This window comes from Salvelinus alpinus, chromosome 32 (genome assembly GCF_045679555.1).
Source record: "Salvelinus alpinus chromosome 32, SLU_Salpinus.1, whole genome shotgun sequence".
Classification (NCBI taxonomy): domain Eukaryota; kingdom Metazoa; phylum Chordata; class Actinopteri; order Salmoniformes; family Salmonidae; genus Salvelinus; species Salvelinus alpinus.
In genome coordinates this window covers 9,342,021-9,350,053 of record NC_092117.1, presented here as the reverse complement: position 1 = coordinate 9,350,053, position 8,033 = coordinate 9,342,021, and positions in this window count along the sequence as shown.

The window sequence follows — 8,033 nt, the reverse complement described above, 5'->3', positions numbered from 1 at the left end:
TCACTGAAAAGGTGGTAAGATACTGTACATAACTGCTATTATGGGTGCAGGCCAACCTACACACTCCACGTTATCTTGTCGTTTTTCATCGGACAATACAAAATGACAATCACAAACATTAACACATAGCATAGGACAAAGAGAAAGAAACATATGAGTACACCAAACTACACAGCCCAGGCATAGTGCTCATGCCCACATGTTGTATGCATGTTGAAATAGTACAGTGATTACTGTTTAAATATATAGCGTATATACAGTATCTTTATTCATTATCATTACAAAATAGATGTTTTCAAAATACTAGTGAATTAAGTGAGGTGATCCAGTATTTGGACATTTTGAAAAGAGCTCTATGAACGCAATCCATTACGAATACATCCAATAGCAGTTCTTTACAGATGCAGGTTCTGTGTATGTGATTGTACTGTCATTATGATTCACAGTACCGGTCACCAAGAGAATCACTCGACCCAGTCACCCGACAGTCGAACGTTAAAATGAGGTTCCTACTCTAGTATGAGAACTGAACAGGATTGGCTGCCAATGGTAAGTGTTATGTATTGAGGATGGGAAAGGCTTGAATACAACCTTCCTTACAGCGATATCGATCTAACGTGACTGCATCCTTATTTGATGAATTAAGTTGGCAGGTGTGCATCATCTCATGGAGTTTCAGGTCAGGTGATCAGATGATCTAGTTGTTGGTCAGCATGCACACGCAGGAGGCGCACACACACACACGTGGCTGTGTGTGTCTCTGTATGTCGCATCTTTGTCTGTGACTCACGACTTAATAAAAAGCCACGTCCTGCCATTGTTTTACGTCAGATCACGTCACTCTTACGTGACACTCGTCCCTGAACCGATCGTTGCAGGCGGAATCAACCCGATATCTGACATCAGACAATGACATCCGCCCTGCCTGAAACATTCTGTCCTCAGTGTTCTTGTGACTTTGTGGGCTCATTACTGTGGCTTCTACAAATGGCATTGATGAAGTTGTTATTGGAACATCTTCATACCATAAAATTGTCATCAAAGCATATAGTCATATTTTAAAACACTACACCACGAATACACATGAGAACAGAGAGATAAATGAAAATGTACATTTTGATGTTTTGTGACAAGTTTTACATTTAACCGCATTCTCAGTTGACTGCTCTCTCGGGTCCTTTTTTTGGAGAGGTTACAGTATGAGGAGTAATAATACGGAGGGCAGAGGAGGAGGAAGAGAAGGTGGAGAAGGAGGAGGGGGTAATGGCAGCTGTCACAGAGGCAGAGTAGAGTAGAAATTCAGAAAGGGCCAGGAGTCGCCTCCACCAAACAGCTGTCCCAGACCTGTCAGATGAGATGTTATCTTACCCCACATCTCAACAGCCTAACTGTATTTGGGCACTGTTGCATGCGTACTCAGCACTCATCGTGATAAATTGATACCACTCACCCACAACTCCAAATTGATGTCTCAACCCAATTCACCTGGGGTTAACGAGGTTTGTGAGGACCCTTGTGTAGGCTAAATATTGGGAAATTCCAGTCTAGTATCTGAATCTCAGTCCATCTGCTACTGTATTTCCTAAAACACAGCAAATTGTAAAGCATGTTATAGGAATGCACTTGATATGTTAGCATGGCAGAGGAAAACTCACAACAATGGAAAGAAACAACCCATATTGCTTTAAGGCTGCTGAATCTATAGCCCAATGTTACTTCATCACCTCCTGACTACATTATCCAACAGGAGACAGTTTATCAGAGCATGTGAAGAGACTGCCACCCAGTGGATATCAAAGGAAAGTGACACCAAGTGTTGCCTGTCTAGTAGTCTAAGAAATCCCAGACCTTGTCAGAACGTTGTTCACGTGGGAGACAACCCATCTGCCTAGGAAGACTACTTGTCTAGGGTTAAAAAGTTCCATAAAAGTTCCCAAAATTCCAAGGTTTTCCAGAACACATGGTTGGATGATTCCCAGAATCAGGACAAAAAAATGAGTAGGTAACCCAGAATCCTCCAACCAGGATTTCTCGAAAACATAAGAGTTTGGGGAAAGTTACCAGAATTTTGCAATGCTATGCTTGTTACTATACCAAATCGTATTGGATTTAATCCATGGTAAACAACCTCCATCACTATGACATAGGTGATTCCAGGTGAAAGCTATGATCCCTTGTTGGTGTCACCTGTTAAATCCACGTCAATCAGTGTAGATGAAGGGGAGGAGACAGGTTAAAGAAGGATTTTTAAGCCTTGAGACAATTGAGACATGGATTGTGTATGTGTGCCGTTCCGAGTGTGGATAGGCAAGACAAAAGATTTAAGTGCTAGGCCTACCGGTTTGAATGTGTCAAGAACTACAACGCTGCTGTTTTTTTTACACTCAACAGTTTCCCATGTGTATCAAGAATGGTCCACCATAAATAAAGCTTGGGCAAATACAGTTGAGGCATGGGATGTATTATGCAAAAATTTAGCAGATATCAACAACTCTTGACCAAGCAATGGACCTACATGGTAGGGGAGTGGGGGGACGCCATTTTCTTTTCTGAGAATAATATAGAATATTTTCTATTGTAAACTCTACTTCATTTCTGTAAATGTCATATTGTGCACTCAAATAATTGACTTCTGACAGTATGTAAATAGTTGTATTGTATGTTAATGTTGTCATGTCGGCTAGTATTTGTAAAGTGATCCGGCCTTGTGTGTTGTATATTGTGAAATAAAAATAAAATGTTGATCACAAAAAAAAAGAATGGTCCACCAAACAAAAAACATCCAGCCAACTGGACACAACAGTGGGAAGCATTGGGCCAGCATCCCTGTGGAATGCTTTCGCCACCTTGTAGAGTCCATGCCCCTGACGAATTGAGGCTGTTCTGAGGGCAAAAGGGCGTGCAACTCAATATTAGAAAGGTGTTCCTAATACTTTGTTCACTCAATGTAAGTGTACGGCTGGATACATTCTTAACTCACAATGGACCAGTACAGTACACGGCCAATGATTCTATGATAAATCCTGTGATTTTCAGTGCCTTTGGAAAGTATTCAGACCCCTTGACTTTTTCCACATTTAGTTAAATTACAGCCTTATTCTAAAATTGATTAAATAAATACAAATCCTCAGTAATCTATACACAATACTCCATAATGACAAAGCGAAAACAGGTTTTTACAAATTTTTGCAAATTCATGACAAATAAAAAACAGAAATACCTTATTTACATAAGTATTCAGACCCTTTGATATCAGACTCGAAATTGAGCTCAGGTGCATCCTGTTCCCATTGATCATCCTTGAGATGTTTCTACAACTTGATTGACTGTGGTAAATTCAATTGATTGGACATGATTTGGAAATGCACACACCTGTCTATATAAGGTCCCAGTGCATGTGCATGTCAGAGCAAAAACCAAGCCATGGGGTCGAAGGAATTTTCCGTAGAGCTCTGAGACAGGATTGTGTCGAGGCACAGATCTGGGGAAGGGTACCAAAACCTTTCTGCAACATTGAAGGTCCCCAAGAACACAGTGGCCTCCATTATTCTTAAATGGAAGAAGTTTGTAATCACCAACACTCTTTCTAGAGCTGACCGCCCGGCCAAACTGAGCAATTGGGGGAGAAGGGCCTTGGTCAAGGAGGTGACCAAGAAACTGATGGTCAATCTGACAGAGCTCTAGAGTTCCTCTGTGGAGATGCGAGAACCTTCCTGAAGGACAAATATCTCTGCAGCACTCCACCAATTAGGCTTTTATGCTAGAGTGGCCAGACGGAAGCCACTCCTCAGTAAAATGCACATGACAGCCTGCTTGGAGTTTGCCAAAAGGCACCTAAATACTCTCTGGGCTGATGAAACCAAGACTGAACTCCTTGGCCTGAATGCCAAGTGTCACATTTGGAGGAAACCTGGCACCATCCCTACGGTGAAGTATGGTGGTGGCAGCATCATGCTGTGTGGATGTTTTTCAGCGGCAGGGACTGAGAGACTAGTCAGGATCGAGGCAAAGAGGAAAGGAGCAAAGTACAGAGAGATCCTTGATGAAAACATGCTCCAGAGCGCTCAGAACCTCAGACTGGGGCGAAGGTTCACCTTCCAACCGGACAAAAACCCTGAGCACACAGCCAAGACAACACAGGGGTGGCTTCAGGACAAGTCTCTGAACCCAATCGAACATCTCTGGAGAGACCTGAAAATAGCTGTGCAGGAACGCTCCCCATCCAACCTGACAGAGCTTGACAGGATATGTGGAGAAGAATGGGAGAATCTCCCCAAATACAAGTGTGCCAAGCTTGTAGCGTCATACCCAAGAAGACTCAAGGCTGTAATCGATGCCAAATGTGCTTCAACAAAGTACTGAGTAGAGGGTCCGAATACTTATGTAAATATAATATTTCCGTTTTTTTTTTGTATAGATTAGCAAACAATTCTAAAAAACAGTTTTTGCTTTGTCATTATGGGGTATTGTGTGTAGATTTATGAGGGGGGAACAATGTAATCAATTTCAGAATAAGGCTGTGATGTAAAAAAAAGTCAAGGGGTCTGAAGACTATCCTGAATGCAAGGTTTCCCCAAACTGTAGGTTTCCCCAGGTTCTTCCCTTCTCTTTGGGCGCAATCTGTACCTCTGTGGCAACATACACAGCAAAAGCCCAGTATAATATGTTCTATATTAACACACGTGGACTCCAGAGTGGCGCAGTGGTCTAAGGCACTGCATCACAGTGCTAGCTGGGCAGCTAGAGATTCTGGGTTTGAGTCCAGGCTCTGTCGCAGCCGGCCGTGACCGGGAGACCAATAGGGCGGAGCACAATTGGCCCAGCGTCATCCGGGTTAGGATCGTGCACTTGCGACTTCTGTGGTGGGCTGGGCACAGTGCACGCTGACACGGTCGCCAGATGTACGGTGTTTCCTCCGACCCATTGGTGCGGCTGGCTTCCGGGTTAAGTGGGCATTGTGTCAAGAAGCAGTGCGGCTTGGCTGGGTTGTGTTTCCGAGGACGCACGGCTCACGGGCTTCGGGAGTTGCAGCGATGAGACAAGACTGTAACTACCAATTGGATACCATGGAATTGAGGTGAAAAAATATATAAATAAAAGACAAAATAGAATATATATATATTATTAACACACGCATCATTCAAATAATTTTTTACAATTTTATTTAGGATTCCCAGTAGCCGACGCAAATCACGACAGCCAATCTTATTGGGGTCCGACACATTACAGACCAAAATACTTTACAATGAATAGTAATGTGTGGGTGTGTGCAGAGTATTATTATTATTTTTTTTTGTCATTTAGCAGACACTCTTATCCGGAGTGACTTACAGTACTGAGTGTATACAGTACCAGTCAAAAGTTTGGACACACTTACTCATTCAAGGGTTCTTCTTTATTTGTACTACTTTCTACATTGTAGAATAATAGTGAAGACATCAAAACTATGAAATAACACATATGGAATCATGTAGTAACTAAAATCTTTTTTAACAAATCAAAATATATATTAGATTTTAGATTCTTCAAAGTAACCACCCATTGCCTTGATGACAGTTTTGCACACTCTTGGCATTCTCTCAACCAGCTTCATGAAGAATGCTTTTCCAACAGTCTTGAGGGAGTTCCCACAAAAAAATCTCAAATTTGGACTCATCAGACCAAAGGACAGATTTCCACTGGTCTAATGTCCATTGCTCGTGTTTTTTGGTCCAAGCAAGTCTCTTCTTCTGATTTGGTGTCCTTTAGTAGTGGTTTCTTTGCAGCAATTCGACCATGAAGGCCTGATTCACGCAGTTTCCTCTGAACAGTTGATGTTGAGATGTGTCTGTTACTTGAACTCTGTGAAGCATTTATTTGGGCTGTAAACTGAGGTGCAGTTAAGTCTAATGAACCTATCCTCTGCAGCAGAGCTAAGCCTGGGTCTTCCTTTCCTGTGGCGGTCCTCATGAAAGCCAGTTTCATCATAGCGCTTGATGGTTTTTGGGACTGCACTTGAAGAAATGTTCCCCATTGACTGACCTTCATGTCTGAAAGTAATGATGGACTGTAGTTTCTCTTTGCTCATTTGAGCTGTTCTTGCCATAATATGGACTTGGTCTTTTACCAAATAGGGCTTCTGTATACCACCCCTACCTTGTCACAACACAACTGATTGGCTCAAACGCATTAAGAAGGAAAGGATTTCCACAAGTTAACTTTTAACGAAGCACACCTGTTAATTTAAATGCGTTCCAGGTGACTACCTCATGAAGCTGGTTGAGAAAATGTCACGAGTGTGCAAAGCTGTCATCAAGAAAAATGTTGGCTTTTTTGAAGAATCTAAAAAAAGAAAATGTAACACTTTTTTGGTTACTACATGATTCCATATGTGTTATTTCATAGTTTTGATGTCTTTGCTATTATTTTGCAATGTAGAAAATAGTCAAATAAAGAAAAACACTTGAATGAGTAGGTGCGTCCAAACTTTTGACTGCTACTGTATATTTCTCATACTGGTCCCGTGGAAATCAAACACATAAACCTGGTGTTGCAAGTGCCATGTTCTACCAACTGAATCACACAGGACATTTGTAACACACACACACACGCACACGCACACGCACGCACACACACAAGTAGTTGGTGGCCAATGTTATATTTGTAGTTGGTGGACAATAGTTGTAGTTGGTGGACAATAGTTGTAGTTGGTGGACAACAGTATGTTGTTTGTGTTAATCATTACTGCCATCTTCTGGAGCACCATGGTTATTGCAATGATGCCATTTTTCATTGACTGTGTCTGAAAATGTTACTAGCTGTCAAATCTTTGCTTCCCCCATCCTGGTATTCTTAATTTCTCTCAAAGGTCATTGGAGGAGAGGATCTGACCTCCTCCTCCAAAAAGCTTTGAGAGGAATTGTGTCCAAACTTTTAACTGGTACTGTATATTTTTCATACTGGTCCCGTGTGGGAATCAACCCCACAACCCTGGTGTTGCAAGTGCCATGTTCTACCAACTGAATCACACAGGGCACGTGTAACACACACACACACACACACACACACACACACACACACACACACACACACACACACACACACACACACACACACACACACACACACACACACACACACACACACGAGTAGTTGGTGGCCAATGTTATATTTGTAGTTGGTGGACAACAGTTGTAGTTGGTGGACAATAGTTGTAGCTGGCAGTGGTGTAAAGTAATTAAGTACAAATACTTTAAAGTACTACACGAGTAGTTGGTGGCCAATGTTATATTTGTAGTTGGTGGACAACAGTTGTAGTTGGTGGACAATAGTTGTAGCTGGCAGTGGTGTAAAGTAATTAAGTACAAATACTTTAAAGTACTACTTAAGTCGTTTTTTGGGGTATCTGTACTTTACTTTACTATTTATATTTTTGACAACTTTTACTTTTACTCCATTACATTCCTAATGAAGATAATGTACTTTTTACTCCTCACATTTTCCTTGACACCCAAAAGTACTCGTTACATTTTGAAAGCTTAGCAGGACAGGACAATTGTCTAATTCACACACTTATTGAGAGAACATCCCTTGTGATCCCTACTGCCTTTGATCTGGCAGACTCACTAAACACAAATGCTTCGTTTGAAAATGTTGTGTTGAACTGTGCCCCTGGCTATTCGTAAATTAAAAAACAAGAAAATCGTGTCTTCTGGTTTGCTTAATATAAGACATTTTTACTTTGGATACTTAAGTGCATTTAAAACCAAATACATTTAGACTTTTACTCAAGTAGTATTTTACTAGGTGACTTTTACTTTTACTTGACTCATTTTCTTTTAAGGTATCTTTACTTTTGAAAATGTGATACTTTTTCCACCGCTGGTAGTTGGTGGATAATAGTTGTACTGTAGCTGGTGGACAATAGTTGTAGTTGGTGGACAACACTGTGTTGTTTGTGTTAATCATTACTGCCATCTTCTGGAACACCATGGTTATTACAATGATGCCATTTTTCATTGACTGTGTCTGAAAATGTTACTAGCTGTCAAATC